The following is a 21,836-nucleotide window of genomic DNA, read 5'->3' as shown; positions in this document are numbered from 1 at the left end:
TTAGTCTCCTCTTTTCCAAGCTGAAAAGTCCTAGTCTCTTTAATCTCTCCTCATATGGGACCCGTTCCAAACACCTAATCATTTTAGTTGCTTTTTTCTGAACCTCTTCTAATGCGAGTATAATCTTTTTTGAGATGAGGGTACCACATCTGTATGCAGTATTCAAGATGTGTGCATACCATGGATTTATGTAAGGGCAATAAGATATTCTCCATCCCTTTTTTAATTATTCCTAACATCCAGTTTGCTTTTTTGACTGTCGCTGCACACTGCGTGGATGTCTTCAGAGAACTATCCACGATGACTACAAGATCTTTCTCCTGATTAGTTGTAGCTAAATTAGCCCCCATCATATTGTATGTATAGTTGGGGTTATTTTTTCCAAATGTGTATTACTTTACATTTATCCACATTAAATTTCACTTGCCATTTTGTTGCCCAATCACTTAGTTTTGTGAAATCTTTTTGAAGTTCTTCACAGTCTGCTTTGTTCTTCACTATCTTGAGCAGTTTAGTATCAAAGAAGGGTGAAGAATTTTTTTCCAGAAGCTCAAGTGAGCTAAGAAAATAAAATCCTTGGCTCCTTTCAGGATAATACTCCAGGAAACAGGAGGCTGAGGTACTGTACAATATGCAAAGTTTGCTTTAGCAGGTCCAGTAACAGAATCTGAGCAAACTCATTCATCTTTACATATAAACAGAAGTATGAACAATTAAGGACAGAGGCTTGTCTGTTTATCCACAATATATACACTATTATCTGATGGCTGAGGGGAAAAAACCAGACATTTTAATCTCAATCAGCATCAGATGTACTGTGCCTTTCATGCTCACATGTTTCCCTTTTACTGTTAACAGACTTTAGAAATCTTATGAGTGACCATGCTACTGGCAGAAATCGGATTGCATGCACGTTACAGATGTGCATCCATTGAAAAGGCACCTGGTGTACCCCCTTATATTCTCAAAGCAGCCTTTCTATACCTGTCTGTTCCTTCTGCTGGGCAAAGTGAGTTTTTGATAAGGACCTCACAGAGCTGCAAATTCTAAGAACAGAGAAAAAACCCTTGGAAAGCTAACAAAAGGAGGCAATGATTGGGAGTTTGCTAGGAGCAGGGTGACCCCGCACTGGCATGATCTCATTCTCGTTTAAAAAGTCATCCTTGATTTTGGGGCAGTGTGTTTTTTGTTTGGGGCCAGAGTCTGATACCTTTACTCACAATGAATAGTACATTATTCATAGTACATAAAACAACCTTTTGTGGGGAGGGGCGACAATGGGGCCAGTAGGAAGGGATGCACCCAGAAAGAGCAGGCAGCCAGGGACCCCTGCCTCCCCTTCTGACACCTTGTGATGATCCCCAGGGTTAAAACTACCTGCTGTTAGCATGAAAGAATCTGATCTGTGCCTGCTCTGGATCAGCTCCCTGAAGCCAACAGCCTCTGGCAGCACAAGCCCTGCCTTCCCCGGTGTCCGGAGACCTTGCTTTCTCAGTACAGGAAGCAACAGGTACACATCAACCCCCAAATACTCAGCGCGTTCCCTGCAGTGTCTACCCCCTTATCCACTGAGCACTCGCAGAATTAACAGGTCTGCTAGTCCTTTAGGAACAGGACACCAGCTTGTCATAACCAGCCCTTTGCTTAACACCACTGCACTGAGATATTTATATTGAAAACAGAAATAAGGTTATCAGACTAGAGATTCAGGAGATTGTGAGTAAAGATATCGGAAACAAATGGTTACATATCACACAATCACAGATTTAGTCTCTAAAAAGCATATTAACAGGTTAAACCCGTCAAAAGAAGTTTATCTCATCCAAAGTCCTCTTCTGCATTTTCAGCCAAGACGGGTTGATATCCCGCTTTCATGGGTGCAAATGCACTGTCTCTGCTTACTTCCTCTGTGCAGAATGATAGGGTGTCTTCTTTGCCTTCTAGAAATACCCCCAAAATTCATGGTCTTTGCTCATAATCCTTTGTGGATTGTTTTTTCCCCCTGCATGCTCCTTTCCTTTTGATTTCACCATCTTTGCATTAACATTTGACTTAGTATGTGAACAAACATCAATTGCATTAGCTTACAATGCTTAGTTTATGTCCCAACACAGAGATACATGTTTCTTACCTCCTGTCTGGAGGAACTGGTCTAAGGCAGGTTGCCCTTTCGGTGACCTGCTTTTAATTTATATGCTTAAAAACACAATTTTCTGCTATAGATACACAACTCCTCGCCCAATACATGTACACTAATACCGATGACCAATGTGACAATGGTTTTCATTTGAGACCTCGCATGATGTTCTTTGGTGAACCAGGGTGTACACATCAGAATCAGGAGACTCCCGTACCCCCACAGCACACCTTGTCAGTTGACATTAAGAGGTTCTTGGGTCACACATCTTCATAATCCCTGGCTGCCAGTGATGTCAGCAGACTGCTTTTTGCAGTTTAATCCCAGAATTTTTTTTTCTGTCTGCTAATTGGTGATTTGCCCCAGAGTTCTTCCGCCCTACCCTGCCCCGCCCCACCCCCCTGCAATCATAGTCCCTCTTACATCCACTCTTCCCTCCCTCTCCTCCAATGCCCCTCTTTCCCTTTCCTGCTCCCTAGCTGCAGAATACAGACACCCTCCTACCATTCCTGCTTACTCAAACCTTCCCCATAAAAATAAAGAAATGAATAAAAGAAGTGAAACTAACACAATATGCCCATCATCACCCTGATCACTTTGCTCCTGTCAGTTGTGCCTTTTCCTCCATCCTTTGTCGGCTTTGGGGGGTGGGGGGGGGAAGTGTCTTTTAAATTGTACGTACTTTGTGGCAAAGGGTTACATCTTGTGTGCGTACAGCACCTAACATAATGAGGCCCCAACCCTGATTGGGGCTTTGGGTGCTACAGCAACGTAATTAATACCCTTATGAAGTTGAACTAGAAACCAGTATACATTGCCTTTGAACTGAGCCAAAAATCTAACTGAGACTTATACCACTTTAATAAAAAGGATCAAAATCAAAAAATGGTTTTGCCAGGTAGATTTAGCCTTCTCTTGCTTCACCACCTGACTGACTGTCTTCCTTTCAGGGAGATATGACCATGCAGACCTAGGCTCGGTTTTCAACTTGGCTTGGTTTATTAACAGCTCCAGCTAGGTAGCACTATTACATGTGTTAAGCTCTGTCACTGAGGTCTTGCACAGTTGAGAGTCCTGCCCAATTATTAATTCATAAAACCCTTCAGACATGGGAAATAATTGGAATCAATGATACAGACAACCTCCAAATACAGTGGCACCATTATAATAGTGTATAGAGAGTGTCGCACCATTAATTTTATCCACCTATCTTCTGGATAACTTTACACTTCTTTAACAATTAATAGTAATACTGGCAATTAAACATATTAAGTCATACTTCTCTAAAAGCATAACTGCATCTTCTGCACTTGGTTTATGCAAGTTAACAAGCATTTGTGCAGTGAACCCTGGTATTCAACGTTGTAATTACTGAACCCCGAGTTAAAATATAGATAAGATAAACAAACAGTCCAGGTAAATATTTGAGCAATGGAGTTTATCACTGTATCATAAAGTTATTTTCTTCCTCTGCCTGGGAACGTACCATTGTTTAGTATTCATATGACAGCACAGTCCCATCCCATGTGATTTAAAGCCTTCATTATAACTGCTAATGATTACTCATAAAAGAGAGACTATTATATGTAAAAACTGCAATCAGGGCTAATCTATTCACCTATCCATTTTCTACTGATACATTTTCTAAACAAAGCTCTGCCTGAATTGTTCATAATTAGCTTCTATTCTTACATTTTTAATTACTGCCCTCCCCCACCACTACTATCCTCAAACACAGCATTCTAGATATCGCCAGACTTCTTTTTTCCAAGACTTGGATTGAATTTTTATGTTATGAGTGAGTGAAAACCTGACACTGTACAATTCAGTGTTTAAAAGAAAATGTACATATTGTCAAATGCTAAATGCCAAAGCAGAAAATCAAAAAGTAAATAGCTTAAAATAAGACTAAGTCTTCTAAGTACATCAATGGTCTATATTCGGAGTGCAATCCTAAGTAGTAGGAGTTTGCTTTAAAAAAAAATTTAAGTGAAAGCAAAGCAGAGTGCCTCCATACCCAGGCAAGAGAGGGCTTGGTAACTGTGATTCTTAGGGACCCCAGTGCTAGTTGGCACACTGTTGTCATATTTACCCAAAAAGGTGGCATGTAATATATCATTGGAAAACTAATGACTCCCTGATTGTGAATATTCCTGTGTGATGTATGTACGATAAACCCACAAAGGACTGTATAGATATATTTGGAAATATAGCTGTACAATGTGTTTAAACCAGGCATATCAGCGGGAATTCATGAACAGTTTTCTCCAGTCAAAGCGAAGAGGCCAGCACCTCAAACTAGCTGTGGCGAAATTCAGTGGGCTATTCATTTGTATTGGAGGTTGCAGGAAGAGAGCATTTGCATTGTGAAAATCACCAGCAGGGGAGAAGACAGCATGGACTCTATACCAGACAACATGGCATCTACGCCCAGCAGGGAAATGAAACTTTATCTGGGGATACAATTCAGAAGAATACATTTCAAAGGTTGACTGGACTGTAAAGAGGGGGCACGAACCCCTGAGTTATCCTCCACCTGAGGCGTCAAAGAAGCCCTGTGCTTTAAGCCCCATATGTTGGGTCCTGTCCTGGTCAGCCATGCTGAAAAGATCATGTGAGAAACACTTCTTTGAACAAGACACTAATTTGTTAAAGCAGCTTTTAGTCTTAGAAGAATATTTTTACTTTGGTTGCCTTGCAACCCTTTCTATCTTTACTCCTTATACTTGGTATCACTTAAACCTATGACTTGTTTAGCAAACTTGTTTTTCTTTTACTATAAACCAATTCACTGCAGTGATTGAAATAAGAGTGTTTGTCAAACCCCAATTAAATGAATGAGCTGCAGTGTATTGTCTCTTTAAATGAGCAATGAACTGAACTGCTATAAGTATTGAGTTGGGGGGCTGGACACGGCAGGGATACAGTTTTGGAGAAATTCCGGAGCGGGAGGGTGTTGGGGGTCACTTTGCAAAACAAACCCACACACACTGCGTGGTGGAAGCCAGAGTTACCTGTATGCTTGTATGCGGTCTGTTGGCGTCAGGGCCGTGAGCCACTGCAACACAGCATTTAGGACACCCAGAGTTGCAGGGCAGGTAGTGACACAACCCTTTACTGGTCTGAGCTGAACCCCAAAGAGTCAGATTAACTGAAAGGCATTTGGCACTTATTTGTAGAAACCACCACATTTAGGGCTCTCTCTTCAGAGCCTTTGGTGTGACTGTAGAGATGCCCACCTCTGGGATATGTTAGACTCTGCCCACGCTGGTGTCCTTTTCGTACCTGAGCTGCCATTCCACATTATCCATTTTAAAAACTGCACTTGTAGAACATCCAAATCTCACATCTCAGAATAATTTTTTTTTAAAAAAAATCACACCATTTTACTCTCAAACCCCTCCCCCGCCCCCAACCAAATCCATCCCATATGGTGGATACTTTAACTTCACATAGATATTTGACTGTGTATGTTGCTTAGAAATATCCCCCGAGCAAAAAACCACGTTTTTGTAAAATGCAATTCAGGCAGTAATCACCACTCCAGCACCTTCCCTTCCACTCCCAATCTTTCTATGAGAACTGACTCTCCCCATCCCCAGGAATATTATCTTCTCTTGTCTTCAGAGTAAGAATGAGTAAGTTTAGCTTTAGCCTTAGGCAAAGAGTTTGAGATTAATTCTGGCCGTTCTATACCAAACTTCTCACACAAAAAGTTATGTAACAAACCGACAAAAATGGTCCCGTTTTTACCCACTGTTGGATTGATTTATGGATGAGCTAGACTTTAATGAGTCACTATCTAAAATCACAAAGCTTATAAATGGCACCAGCAAACTGGTAGAGCCAATAGGAGTCTTTCCATTGCATTCAGTGGGCTTCATAACAGACCCATGATCTCCAGGATGGTTCACAGCATTTACAAATTCTTTTAGTCATTAGTAGGTGCTTTAATCTCCATCAATGTAAGCAAAGGCACTCACACACCAAAGTGATGGGCTGTCAAGGTTCCTCCCCCACTCTGAACTCTAGGGTACAGATGTGGGGACCTGCATGAAAAAACCTCCTAAGCTTATCTTTACCAGCTTAGGTCAAAACTTCCCCAAGGTACAAAATATTACACCCGTTATCCTTGGAATGGCCGCTACCACCACCAAACAATTACTGGTTACTGGGGAAGAGCTGTTTGGACGCGTCTGTCCCCCCAAAATACTTCCCAAAACCTTGCACCCCACTTCCTGGACAAGGTTTGGTAAAAAGCCTCACCAATTTGCCTAGGTGACTACAGACCCAGACCCTTGGATCTTAAGAACAATGAACAATCCTCCCAACACTTGCACCCCCCCTTTCCTGGGAAATGTTGGATAAAAAGCCTCACCAATTTGCATAGGTGACCACAGACCCAAACCCTTGGATCTGAGAACAATGAAAAAGCATTCAGTTTTTACAAGAAGACTTTTAATAAAAAAATAGAAGTAAATAGAAATAAAGAAATCCCCCCTGTAAAATCAGGATGGTAGATATCTTACAGGGTAATTAGATTCAAAAACATAGAGAACCCCTCTAGGCAAAACCTTAAGTTACAAAAAAGATGCACAGACAGAAATAGTTATTCTATTCAGCACAATGCTTTTCTCAGCCATTTAAAGGAATCATAATCTAACACATACCTAGCTAGATTACTTACTAAAAGTTCTAAGACTCCATTCCTGTTCTGTCTCTGGCAAGAGCAGCACACAGACAGACACAAAAACTTTGTTTGTCTCCCTCCTCCCAGCTTTTGAAAGTATCTTGTCTCCTCATTGGTCATTTTGGTCAGGTGCCAGCAAGGTTACCTTTAGCTTCTTAACCCTTTACAGGTGAGAGGAGCTTTCCCCTGGCCAGGAGGGATTTCAAAGGGGTTTACCCTTCCCTTTATATTTATGACATGGGCACTGTAGAAACTCATGCCATAATAATTCATTCATTTCAGAAGCTCTGACTTTTCAGCCTGAACCAAGAAGATAGCAGAGTTCATAATTCATAGGAGTCTGATACATGAAGGACTCGGAGCTAGAGACAGCTACAGTCCATGGCAGTGACCACATCCACGGGCACAGCTAATGGGTGCCTTAACTTACACGCTCTTGGGCCACAAGCACCTCTGGCTTCCCAGCAAGTCTTGTAAATTGTGAGCCCTGAAATAAAAGCTGCATGAAGATGATAAAACCTGCTCTGTGGTGTGGTATTAGCCCAGCTGGTAAGCACTGTGAGCCACCTCTCTCTCATACTCCAGACTTACAAGCGGTCACAAATTGTGCCAGAGGTGCTCATAGGTAAGTATCATGAACCCGTGGCTATTTCTTTTACAGGACACAACTGTACATTAATTTTTCCAAATGGTTATACATACATACATACATACACACACACACACACACACCCCACCTCATTTCAGATTACAGTATTCATCAAAATACCTAAATAGAGGACTAGATCCTCAGCCTTCACCAGTCCTGTGCTTAGTACAGCCGAGGGGGTGATCAAAAGTGGCATTAGGGCCACCTTTGCAGCTCCCTGATCCTGGAGTCAGTCAGCTTAAGCCCAAGGCACAACTTCAGCAGCCTCAGGGCTGCTCTAATTCGTGCTTCCCTGCAACAGACCCGCAAGCATCTAGCTGAAGTGAAGGTGCATTCTGGTTTCTGAATACACCCCTTTGCCTTGGTCATTCCCCCACCACTCCCACTCTGCCTACAGCGATGAGGAGGATGACATACTAGGAGAATCCACAGATAGCTGGTAATTCTAGTTTTCCAACTGCTTTGAAAAGCAGCTGGAGGCTAAGGACGAAGAGGATCTATATCTATTTAGCAGGATATGTCAGACATTCTATTTTACATATTTTCTTTGGTTATAACATCATGTCTGCAACTATCCTTGATCATGCAAAGACCTATATTATTTCACACTTCTAAATAATGTTTATATTTTACTTTTGAATTTAGTCAGCTTTGTATTCAAGATGCATTATACTTATGTATCAGAGAGTTAATGTTAACATACTTACAGTCATTGCATTTATAATCCGGTAGTTCAGTACATGATATAAGTTTTCATTTTTAATCTTATGATCCAGGTATTTAGAATGTGTCCAGTAATTCAAGTATGATAGAAGTCTGAACAATCCAGGTATTTAGAACTACCACATCATATATTTGCTGACATACAAACCCCTCAACTACTGGAACTTCGCTCTAAGGATTTAAATCCCCCTATAGAGATAACACAAAGACTAGAGAGCTCATCTGTATTTCCAGCCACCTGGGCAGTGACCTTCTCCAGTTAAAGCCTTTCTCCTCCCTCAGTCCACCTATCCAACCCAGGTGTTTTCCTCAGCTTCTGGAAGGGAGGGAGAGGTTTGTAACTGCCTCATATCCCAAGTAGGGCTGTCAAGCAATTAAAAAAAAATTAGTCACGATTAATCACACTGTTAAACAAACAAGAGCAACAGAATAGCATTAACAACAGAATAGCATTTAAATATTTTGGATGTTTTCTACATTTTCAAATATATTGATTTCAATTATAACAGAATACAAAGTGTACAATGCTCACTTTATTTTATTACAAATATTTGCACTGTAAAAAACAAAAGAAATAGTATTTTTCAATTCACTTAATAAAAGTACTGTAGTGCAATCTTTTTATCATGAGAGTTGAACTTACAAATGCAGAATTATATACAAAAAATAACTGCTCTCAAAAACAAAACAATGCAAAACTTTAGAGCCTACCAGTCCACTCAGTCCTATTTCTTGTTCAGCCAATTGCTCAGACAAACAAGTTTGTTTATATTTGCAGGAGAAAATACTGCCCGCTTCTTGTTCACATCATCACCTGAAAGTGAAAACAGGCATTCGCAAGGCACTGTTGTAGCCGGCATCGCAAGATATTTACATGCCAGATGCGTTAAAGATTCAGATGTCCCTTCATGCTTCAACCACCATTCCGGAGGACAATGCTGTTGACGGGTTCTGCTCAATAACAATCCAAAGTAGTGCGGGCTGACGCATGTTCATTTTCATCATCTGAGTCAGATGCCACCAGCAGAAAGGTTGATTTTCTTTTTTGGTGGTTCGGGTTCTGTAGTTTCTGCATCAGAGTGTTGCTCTTTTTAAAATTCTGAAAGCATGCTCCATACCTGAACCCTCTCAGACTTCGGAAGGCACTCCAGATTCTGTCGAGTGCTGTAGCTATCTGTAGAAATCTCACATTAGCACGTTCTTTGCGTTTTGTCAAATCTGCAGCAAAAGTGTTCTTAAAACGAACAACATGTACTGGGTCATCATCCAAGGCTGCTACAACATGAAATATATGGCAGAATGTGAGTAAAACAGAGCCAGAGACATACAATTCTCCCCCAAGAAGTTCAGTCACAAATTTAAGTCACGCATTTTTTAATGAGTGTCATCAGCATGGAAGCACGTCCTCTGGAATGGTGGCCGAAGCATGAAGGGGCATACAAATATTTAGCATATCTGGCATGTAAATACCTTGCAATGCTGGCTACAAAAGTGCCATTGTAAATAAGAAAGAGGGCAGCATTATGTCCCATAAATGCAAACAAACTTGTTTGTCTTAGCGATTAGCTGAACAAGAAGTAGGACTCAGTGGACTTGTAGGCTCTAAAGTTTTGCATTGTTTTGTTTTTGAGTGCAGTTATGTAACAAAAAAAATCAATCATGAAAAGTTGCCCTTTTCATGATAAAGAGATCGCACTACAGTACTTGTGTAAGATGAATTGAAAAATACTATTTCTTTTATCATTTTTACAGTGCAAATATTTGTAATAAAAAATATAAAGTGAGCAGTGTACACTTTGTATTCTGTATTGTAATTGAAATCAATATATTTGAAAATGTAGAAAAACATACAAAAATATTTAATAAATGTCAGTTGGCATTCTATTGTTTAACAGTCCAATTAAATTTTTTTAATCATGATTAATCGTGAATCATTTTTTTTAGTTAATCACATGAGTTAACTGCAATTAATCGACAGCCCTAATCCCAAGCAAAAAATTTCATGCTGTTGTCTTTTATTCCTGTGCTGAGAACGTGACCTGCCTTTTGCAAGACTTAAATATGATTGACAACTCTGGTAAAAACTTAGCTGTCTTATAATTAAATTAATACTCATACAAGCCTCTTCTGAGAGCTCTCGTGAAAAAAAAGAAAATCAATAGTAATACAGATCCTTTGTGGGCTCCACATGAGTTACACAGAGTAGAAACTTTCCTTACAAACATGCCCCAAAGGTGAAAATATAACAATGTCTTCTTGGGAGCTAAGAGAGCAAAGTTGTTATTGCTACTGTGATATTGCCTTAACGTAGGATACATCTCCAGTACTAGGGATGAGCAAACCCCCAAAGGTTCAGAGGTTTGGATAAGTCTCCATACAAAACTTCAGAAGTCTTCTCCAAATCCAATCCTTCTCCTTTCCAAGCTGAGGAAATGAAGTTAAATTTATCCCATACTTACACATTTTGGAAGGTGGGGGGGAGATCCTCTTCTGTGCATAGATATATCATGTGTGAGGGGATAGAGTGGGGAGTATCAGATATGCACATGCTCTGTAGCTATAGGGAGGGCCTGGGGAAGCACATTATCCCCACTGGACCCAGTAAGAACTTGGCAAAAAGGTAACAGACCCTTGCTGTGTTACCTCTTCAGTGCCCCCCTCTGCACCATGCTACCCTCATTTCTATGGGTCCTGAAAGCAGCCAGAAGTGCAAGGCTCCCACAGAGCTATACTACCAAGGGACAGAAAACAGCCACAAGAAATCTTGGAGCCAGCACAAAGGCACAGGGCATCAGCCTGGATGGCCCTAGCTTCGCAGTATCTCGAAATATGCATGAGGTCTGGGGGCCAGAGTCACTGTTTCTTACTTGGGAGGAAGAGCGGGTAAGACCCTCCACATTTGCAGGAAACTTCAGAAGGTTTCCCTATCTATTGCAGAATTTTCCTCCTTCCACAAGCTTTACCACATTCTTCCCCTAACCTCACTCTTTCGTGTCCCAACTTCCATGAACTAATCCTCTGCTTTCTCCGTGACTGATCCCCATCTTACATCCAGTTGTTTTCATCCCACTTTCATTTTTCCCCTCCTGATCCCCAAAACACCCCCCTCTTTAATCTTCAGAAAGGCCCCTTTTCTCTGCTTTTGTTGATATTACAAAGGGTGCATTGCAGACTTGCAGCAGGTCTGGCAGTCTCTGCTAGGCCAGCCGCTGTCTATATACTCATGTTCCAGGGTTTCCCTGACTCTAATAGCAGAGAAGCTCTTGCATCTAAAAGATCTAAAGGCAGCAGTGAGTGAAAGTCTGCTAGACCTGGTCAGACCTTACAGTGGATTTTACAGACACATCTGTCTTAGGTTCTCAGGGACATGTCTGCATGGGGAAGTTTACCTGCAAATCAGTATACCACTGTAGTTATACCAGTGTAACTCCCTGTGTAAACACATTTATTTGGAATTGCAGTGGCCCTTATTCATTTTAGTTTATGCCCCTTTGAAGTTTCAAGCTGGTGTTTAGGCTTTTAGTTAGGCTGGGTCCTTTTCCCCCCAGATAGTTAACCCTTATTAGCTGGATTGGGCATAAAATTATTTGGTCGTTGCTGATATGTTCATCTGTAATCCCTGGAAAGGGCTAATGCCAGCATTGCCTGCCTTATAGATGTAGAGCTAAAACGTATAAGCATGCTGTGCTTCTTCCCATTATTTCCCACATGCAGTTTCATTTTTGGTTCAGAAAGACTATCAACTGACCCGTTTCTGCTGCAGTTGGTCCATCAGTGTAGAACAAAGCAATCCCCAGGAGGATGGGAATTGGAACTAGAAGATAATTGTTAATTGGCATTAGATGGGTCATTTGATAACCACCAACATTAATAAAAGCCATCCATACTTGCCAATTGTGCCTTTCAGTATGCCTTGCCAGAATATTGTGCAATACCCACTGTTAATTATTGGTTTGGATATGTTTCCCTAAAGCCTTTTTGAGGCTATTGATTGACTATCATGTTATTTTTATTTGCTAACAATAAATAAAGCAGCATATATTTTGCCTTGCAGAGATTTTATACATGCCTGCTATGAAGAATAAGGATGTTACAGTTACATGAAATACCTGCAAAAAAATTCTACAATGCCTGCATAAATTAAGCCTATAGTACATCTGCTAAATACTGATTAGGACATGATCTTCAGTGTACTGACATGTCTGGGTGGGAAAACAAGTTGGCACAAATACAAGCTTCTCTGCTGTTGGTGCCTGCCTATGCCAAAACCTGCTTCTAAATCAAGCAGTGAGCTGGGAATCTTAAATAAAGAAGAGATACCAAGGCTCCTACTTCTCTTACAGTACATGGGACAGTTGCAAAGTTTCATTACAATCATAAAAAGTTCTGTCTTGCAAACACAGGAGCATAACAAGAAGTTAAGCGGTATTCAATCAACTTATTTGCTACCTTTGTTCGAGTGATTTGTCAGATAAGAAGGCTCCCTTTCCTGTCTGATGCTAAAGCATTTGTTAACAAAAGCCATTCATCTGTGGGAAAAATAAGTCGCTCTGGGCTGCATTTGTTACCATTATATCAGGGGGGTGTTCCTATGATTTTGAATCACCACAACTTTTTATACCAATATAAACAAAAATCTCTGGTTTCATTTTTGTGACTTTCATAAAAAATTTTACTGAGTAAAAGTATGTTCTGTTGATTAAATGTAAAGCATACACAAATATCCCCAGCGTTACCTTTATTTTTTCACATGGTGACTGTAGCATAAACATTATGTATTCAGTGTACTAGCTGCACAATCTTAAAACCAAGAGTAAACTGAATTGTGAGTGAGGAGGTGTAAAATAGTTCTTACCTAAATTTGTATAACCCCATGCCCTTTGCATCTTCAGATTTTATCCATTATAAACCTGGTAAGAGAGAATATAAATGAAGTCATCATATAAATAGTTACCATCTCCATTGTGTCTTGTATCAATCTCTGTAAATAAGAGACAGAATTTCAGGCTGCAAACAACTGAAAATTTTTAGAGAACTCACTCAAGTACCTATTTGCTATGCATAATGTGAACTAGACAGTACTTTTAAAGCACAGTTGATAAACTATTTGCCATAATTTCATAATCTCACTGATGTGACACTTGCATACTAAATGATTTTATAGAAGTCAAAGCATAAGTGCCAACCAACATGATAAATGATTTGGCTGAAAGAGAAAAGGACTAAACCCCACACAGTAAGTATACTTGTAAAAATAAGTTTTCATCCTTCAAAGTATAATATAAAATACAAACCTCTGAAAGCAAAATTGTATCTACAGTATGTACACATGGAAGTGGCCTGGCTAGTTGTATGTGTGCCACTCCCTCTACTGGATAGAATAAGAATTGCATGAATGTGTGTCATAGGCCCTATACTACGAAGGCCTATGAATTTGGAGCAGGAAAATATGAGTTCTGTTTCCCACCATTGCCAAGTGATACTTAATGGCAATGGCATGCAACATTTTAGCCATATACAACTAAATATTTGTTAAGATTGTTACAATATTTATTCAGGGCACATAGGCAACAAATTGCTATTTGTGAAGAAAATTTATCAGCTTTTGGTGGAAGATTTTTTAAATACCTTTTAAGCTACTTTGAATGTACACCACGTGGAGGTTAGATAGAAAGTTTAAACCCACTCCTGCCTGAAACTCTTGTAGTGATTTATCACAACTGACTTATACACCTTTTTTCTGTTTTCCAGCCCTTATTCAATCTTATATTGAATGCTGTATATCTAATCATAATCCTGCTGTTATCACAGCTGTTATATGCATTATTTTTGATGACTCAGACAGATGTCCCAAAATTGCCCTAGATCCCTGCCAGCCTTTTCAATTGCATTATACAATCAATTAAACTTTCCCGACCCTATTTCTCTCTAGATAAAATTCAGACGTTGACACTTCAAGAAGCAAATCATGTGTGTAAATTGGTTCTAATGACAGCTATAGTCATATGCAAATGGAACATTATCAGACATTAAAATGTCCAGGAGCACTAGCTTGATGGATGCAGTAAAGAAAGATTAACTAGAGAACGCATACTCCAGATACTTCCCATAGTATGTAATGCAATTAGAAGAAGGCAAAGGGAAACTCACACTAGAAACTGACTCTCTCCTGCCGTGCCTATTTATTTCCCATCATCTGTTATTATTGTTGAGAATCTTCACATTGTATTGCAATTAAGCAAATCTCTCAGAATTAATAAGGGTTCGCCTTCTTTATCATCACATCTTTAATGTTTGGAATTGAAAACATTGGCACCTCATGCTGTACACGAGTGAGAGTCGTTAGCGTCATAATAAAATGTGCTTGCCAAAAAATGACGACAAGTGAAGCTTTATTGCAAGGATGTCTCGTTTAGAGGATTTAGCCCAATTCGATGCAATGACAACAGTTGTCAGCCACTGATACTGAACATAATCTATTAAAATGACAACATATTGACTTTTCAGAGCACTTAGCCATTATTTGGCATGTTTGGAATACAGATGATTTTGCCACTGTTTGGTGGCCTCAAATAATGAACGTTTAAAAATGCTCATTTTCTTTGATGTTCTTGACCAAGTAATTTGCATCAATTTTCAGTCCATTGGCAACAGGGCGATTGTTTAAATTTTCATAAATCTCCATGACCAAACTACCAAATTCCAAGTCCTTGCAAACCGACTCTTAAGTCACTTGGGGAGAAAGCGCAAACATTCCATGATTCGGTATGTTCTAGTTCCGGAAGTCTTAACATAAGTTCACCATTAAACCACATGTTTTCAGGACATCTAATAGCCACATGCTCTTCTGCTTCATAACACACACAGAGAGACTAATTTATCTGGGAAAAATCTTATTTGTGTTTCCTGGCCCACAGACCAGCTGGGTAAAGGGGCAGGGGAACTTGACCTAATAGTCATGACTGAAAATCTACCGCAAAGAGTAATGGACACAACCTGGATCTCAGGTTAAACATGGGGATCCCCTCTGCCTCCACAAACCACCCAGGATACCAGACTTCCATGGCTCACCAACAACTATATGCATATCCCCCTTTTAGAGGGCATCATCAAGCATGCTGGAGAAGTTGTGGCTTTTGCAGCCATCACTGATAAATCAGAAAGAGTACATGCCACATAGGGAATCTCTCACACTCCACAATTTTAGCATCATAGAATGTACAGTGGGCTACATGTCCTCCCTCCCATGGTAAAAGCTTTGGGGGCATTTAGGGTGAATTTTTTTTGTTTAGGAATTACTGTGGTCATGTGCATCTGTTCCAGCTTTGTCTCCACCTTGCCCACTCTCCGGCCATCCCCTTTCCTACCCCTACAAACATGGATCCCTGGACCAGCAGAGAAGTCTCCACAGGGTCTAGGGAAAGGAGGACAACAGCCTAGAGATGGCCGACCCCATTCCACTTGAGATGGAATCTGTGAATTTATTTGAAGGCCACTCACACAGTGTAATAATAAAAATTTATCTGGGACCAAAGATGTGGAGTAGGTGAAAAAAGTCCATCATCTCTTTCCTTTTACCCCCTTTAGTATAGAACACCACTTGCACATGCTTACTACAGAGAAGATGGTGGCACCTATGAGTCTGTGAGGAAACTTACTGCTTATCTGCTGCAGGCAGCATCTCGTCAGATTGGTTCCCCTATAGAAGGAGAGGAGCAAAAGACTCCATATACCATTAACTCCGCAGGTCACTCTTACTCCCACTTTTCAATTTATGAGGGGGATTTTAGCATTTAAAGCTATTTTCTCTTTTCTTCTTAAGTGAAGAAACTTAAGAATCACACACTTAAGAAGAATCCCTGCCATTTTGTTATTTATATCATCACCACCCTGTTGGCAATATTACAATTGAACTGGAAGTTGCACAAATATTTCTTCAGGCTTTCCCCCATTTCCTGAGAAATTGATCTTTTATAATACAGACAGAGGCCATTTTAATTTCAGGCCAGTTCCTTGTGTTCAGTGAAGAAGTTCCAGTGGCTGGACCCATTACAAAGTTATCCCAGAAGCCTTAGTAAGCTCTTCAAGTTGAATGAATGTTCAATAAAAAAATAAGACTTCAGTCCCTTCTTGTAAACAACTAAAATTGAAAGGCAATGGCAGACATGAACTATATTATAGTTTCAGTGAATGCCGTGTGTTCTCTGGTTGACTGTACTGTATTTTTTGGTGTAGCTGTATGAAACACACACACACTGCTTATTTGATAGATAAATTGTTTCTGTAGACTACTTGAAACTGTAACTTTGGTTAAACTGAAAAAAAATAAAGAGACCTTTCTCAGTAACCTCCATCTGTATAAAATACAGCATTGTCAATTGACCCAAAATTCTCTGTGCCACAGGCAGGATTATAATAATAAAGAACACAACCAAACAGAATAAGATGTATGGGGAAAATCTTTCCTAGTACACAAGTATCAAACATATACAACATGTGCAATTGTGGTATGAGTTTAGCTAAACTAAAAACAAAGAAGCGTCCCCTTCCCACCAACAAACAGCGGTTTTGGTGTGTATTCAGTCAAATAGTAATCCTGTCCCTATTTGCTATGTTTATTGTACTTGGCAACAACAACATGGTGTCCTAGATGAAGACAGACATAACCAAACAAGCACTGGCAACTTACGCTCACTTTCATTTTTTAAATGAGTAAAAATGGTTTAGAGAGAGTTCAGCAATAATTCAAAAATGATGCCAGTTATGGCTTGTCTTCACTACTGGATAAATTGGGGCCACTGCAACTGATGCAGCCGCATTGATTTAGTGGGTCTGGTGAAGACTGGATAAGTCAGTGTCGACATAGCATGCTGTAGACAAGGTGCATCAACTTAATTTACGTAACATAACGAGTGTAACTTAGATCGACTTACGAATTAGCGTAGACCTGGCCTTAGATTCCCTTGTGCTCACTTCAACCTCAATCTACCTAGTGCTTGAGCATGTGCTCAACATCTTAGTCCTCTCAACACATGGGCAAGGCAGATGAAGGTAGGGTCTAAATAAATTTAAGAAGATTTGTCTACATTAGCCCAAGTGGAGTTTAACTTAAGCTACTTTATGCATTACTTATGAATTTGGTCATTGCTATTAATATAATTGATTCTAAATGTGAACTAGAAACAGAAATCCTATTTGTTTATTTCACTGAAATAATTGTAATTTTAACACTCTCCTTTTTCATTTTGGTAACCCATCAAAGGCTCCACATTGGGCCAAAATGTCCTCCACAAAGCTCTGCTCTCTAGGAGCAAGGACTAGCTAAAAAACCCCTTGTGATTGCAGGCAGCTGTGGGTAAAATGGATCTGCTTTTGGGCTGCTCTAACTTATGATGGGTACCAGACTGGACCAGTCCCCAGTCAGTCTCAGAGTCTGGGGGCCAAAAAATTGGCATCCAGCCACCTTTACCATTATCACTTTTGTCACGCACACAGATCAGAATCTGGGTCATTGGCCTATTGGATGCCAGTGGACGTCTTTTCTTTGACTTCAGCAAGCTTTAGTTTCAACTCTTGGTAAACAACATATAGAAAAGTATTTTCTGCTGAAATTCAGCACACTCAGTCATCCCCTATCTGCTAATGGCAGCATTGTATTTGACCAGAGCTGGATTAATAATTTATATAAATTGTTGCACGATTTACGCAAAAATATCACAAAATTAAGCAAATAAATTATCCAATGAAGGTTATTCAACCAGCTTTATCTTTGCCCTAGGATTACTATTACTTAAATATGTGATTAGGCAGCGGAAGAATATTTTTGCCAGCACATACATACTTTATTACACATCAACCACAAGAGAGGGATCACCAGAATGTGTAGGTTGCAATGAATCTTAGAATCGGTACATTGTAGTGAAGGAGAATATTTAAGACATAAACACGTTTAAAGTGTATAAATAAAAATAACCAAACATGGTTGTCATTTGGCTACATTAAATCTTTTCATTTTTAAACTAAAATATCTTTACTATCAGTGTCACATGTTGCATGCATGAAGAATGAGTAAAAGGTCGTTAATTACTAAAATTAGAACAGTTTATTACATAAGAGTATTTACCTTCAACTCTACCTGTCTGAGACTTATCTCATTCCCTGTAATTTGCATAGATAAAAGCAACACTAAAAATGGCAACAGCAACACAGGAAAATAAGGGAGGTTGAGTCTTCACTTGACAAGTATATGAAAATCTCAGCCAGATTCAAAATTACAAGTAAATAATTCCTACAATTTATAAGTGGGCAAAATAAGTTTCTTTTTTCCCCGATTCATGCACACTTCCTTACATGAGCACAACCTGCAATCTAAATATTATATTGTAAGAATTCAAGACAAAAGGTAACTATTTCTGTGTTTAATGTCATATATAAATTTATCATTATCTGTTTATTGCATCATTCACTAGGTATATTACTCTAAATAAGAATCTCATCTAAATCAGACAGGCATTTGCAAACACTTAACACTGTACATTGAGATCATTCAAAAGCTCTTTCAATGAGCAATCAAATCTGCTCTACTGTTCCTTTAGGACAGGCTTTATCCCACTTCTGTTTGATCACAATTCTTTTAGAGTCTCCAAAAAGGTAGCATGCCTTGCTGAATGTAAAAAAAAAAAAAAAATCATCTCATTAAAATGTGAACTTCAGGCACACTTCTCTCTCAGAAGGGCTTTAATTTCTCCCTGCATGACCACTGCTCCACATGTCATCTCATTCCAAATCAAAACCTTTCCTAATTATTTTTTTTTTGTCAGCTAGGGGATGAAAATCCTCCAGACAGTGCTTCTCCCTGGAGATTTTTTTTCTGGCAGGGAGACTTTGCTAACGTGTAGTCTGATTTTACCTTACCTTTTAGTCTGAGAGTCTAATCCCATTCTCATGCCACAAACAGGCAGACTGAGTGGTTGAAAAAATAAAGAATGGACATTCTTTTTAGATATTTACATTTTAGTTTTCACTATATGTTTTTCTTATACTACTGCCCTCCACCTTTAACAGGAGTGCCCAAACTTATATTTGTGCATGTCAAACACATGGTGTAGTTGCTACTATCTGTTTCACTATCTTGAGCAGGGAAATGATACAGCATAAAAACATAAGACAAGAATATTAAATACACTCAAGTTATTAGAGATAATGATGCATCAGTAAACTTAATACTCCATGTAGCTTTACCTTGTTTGTCAGTAATCAAAATCGGGACAAATGGATGATTGAGCCAATGAAAATTAAATTCCGTCTTCCCTCTTTGTTCTTCTACCTTAATTTCCATAATTTAAGTTTTCTTCAGCAATCTGGTCAAATGATGACAGTTTAAGTGCCAAGGAATAAGAGATAGTCTCCCGTCTCTCAGCGCTCTCTGAAATTGTTTTTTTAGTTGTTACCAAAGCAAGGATAACACTAAAAATAGGGGAGGGAATTTCAACAGCACTCAGCATTGGCTCATCTCTGCTCTCATGGAAGCGTCAATGAAAACAATGTCAGGCCAATGTTGAGTGCTTTCTAAACACTCCACTTTGTGTCCAGGGTCATTAGTGAAATTTCTTGGTCCGGGCACTGCCACTGTCCACATAACAATTATGTTTTACATTAAAACAAATGCTACTCAATGGAATAGAGTCACTCATAGATCCTTACAGATGATGTAGGTTGTTGACATTTGCCAGGATTAACGGTTGCCCTCAGTACCCATCCCTACATTCCAGTGCTATTTTTGCCCTCATTTGTAAATGGTTTGCCTTCATTGGAAGAAACTTCAGAGCTAAACCCTTCTTGGGCCTTCCTTACCTGCCTTCAGTCATTGACCTGCTTGTTGACTGTGCCCTGGTTTAGGCTATCTTAGTTCTCTTCTATGTCCGATTTCTACTAAACAAGTCTAACAGGAATGTCAGTTATGAGACAATACTGCATTATTGCCCTGCTCTAATGGCTTTTTCTGGAGCAATGAAGCACCACAATGCACTGCTTCCAGGACTAGCCATAAACTACTTGTGCTCAAAGTGATGCTGCATTCCTATTCCTCCTCTTTCACGAGACATCCATGAGCAGGTGCCTTTCCCAATTTGCTGTCAAAACAATCCATGCACTATGCAGAAACCAAAACCAAACTCAATGCATTCCTGGAGTTTGGTTTCAGGCTAAGTATGTCCAGACAGATGTATATTATATCTGATCAAACTCTATAGTGCTGTAGTGGACCTGTTGTCTTCATACTGCCAAATGATTCAGCAAAAACTTGTTTTTAAAAGTAAATGAGAATGAAGAACAGTTGATTTTTAAATCATAGATCCTTCCCACTCAGCTATCAGATAAAACCCAGCCCCTACCAGTCACAATCACAGACTGACAACAAGGCACTAACCAAAGTTACATACTAAAAAACACATAAAACAGAAGAAACCTAAAATATAAACTTCACTGAATCGGCAACATTCTTTTTTTGATCTCTCCTGCAATTGGCAGCACACCACAGGGTTTAATACAGGGAAAATGTACTACACTCATTAGCATATTGCAATTCATCTGTAATATTGTAGGTATGTCTCCAATTCTCAGAGTTACTACTGTAGCCATCTGTGAGCTCATTAATACTGTATTTCAGGTGGCTGTACCTTCAGTGTCTTCCCTCTCCTGCCACTCCCCTCAGCAAGATTGACTGGAATAATATGGTCCCAGTTTCTCCTGAACATACGAGAGTACATATAGTATAATTTGGTGTGGGTAGCAAAAAATTAGTCCAGAGGTGTTTTCTTTATGCAATATTTGCACATGGTCTTCATTTTTATTCGCTGAATTCTGCAAAACCTTCTTTCACTAAAACTTTATGAATAGTGATGCAACCCAAACCAGAAAAGCTCAAAGTCCTCCCGCTCTTGCTATATTGAAAATAAAGCTATACATTTCTTGTCTCTATATAGCAAAAAATGCAGAACTCTTTTCCGATAAAGACGTACCTCCAAATCTGTGTTTCAAGTTATATAAATTGCTGGCTTTTCTTTCATTTTCTATTCCTTCTGTTCTAAAATTTTATTTGAGCTGCTCATTGGATAGTCTTATTCCTGGATTTCCCAAAGGCCTTCATGGAATTTGGCTGCTAAAGACTAAAGCTTGTAAAAGAAATTGGCAATGTTTGGATGAAAAAGACAGAACTAAATTTTCATGCAATTTTTTTGCAAAAATTCTGTTCACTATCTGACCAGCTCTCCTGAAAACTTTGTCTCCCACTTTCACTTGCTCCAAACAATGATCCCCCTCAACAGCATTAAAAAGAAAAAGAAAAAAAAACTCCTTCCACAATTCGTTCTCTTGTTGGAATTCTTAGTAAAGAGGCAAAAGATTGAGTGAACATAGAAACTGAACTACCTTCTAATCTCTGGAGATGGCTGTTCCGGGTCAGGGATAAATTGCATCAGTGGGGCAGTGTGGAGAATCTTTCCTTGCCACTGACTTTGCTGTATCTGTTTCCATGAAGAAAGGCCTTCAGTCTCCAGGGCTGCCAGTCCAACAGCAGCCTGTTCTGCAGTAGCGGGCGGGGAGTGCCTAGTGCATGCCTGCCTCTAGAGTGGCAGGCT

At 39.6% G+C, this 21,836-nt stretch overlaps 1 protein-coding gene across 17 annotated transcripts in view; it reads right to left on the bottom strand.

Annotated features, from left to right (window-relative positions):
- TMC3 (transmembrane channel like 3) overlaps positions 1–21,836 on the bottom strand; it is a 482,220-nt gene that overhangs the window by 353,882 nt on the left and 106,502 nt on the right. For 16 of the 17 annotated variants that reach the window (XM_048868309.2, XM_048868305.2, XM_075133148.1 and 13 more), the window contains exon 2: positions 13,055–13,109. The gene's annotated coding sequence lies outside the window, so the exon portion shown is untranslated. Of the gene's footprint in view, positions 1–13,054; positions 13,110–19,440; positions 19,891–21,836 lie in introns of those variants that run through there. The other variant, XM_075133146.1, reaches the window with a different exon arrangement.

The sequence above is a fragment of the Caretta caretta genome, chromosome 10, assembly GCF_965140235.1.
Source record: "Caretta caretta isolate rCarCar2 chromosome 10, rCarCar1.hap1, whole genome shotgun sequence".
In the NCBI taxonomy this organism is placed as follows: Eukaryota; Metazoa; Chordata; order Testudines; family Cheloniidae; genus Caretta; species Caretta caretta.
The sequence above is the reverse complement of the archived record's forward strand: the minus strand, read 5'-3'. Positions and strand labels throughout refer to the sequence as shown.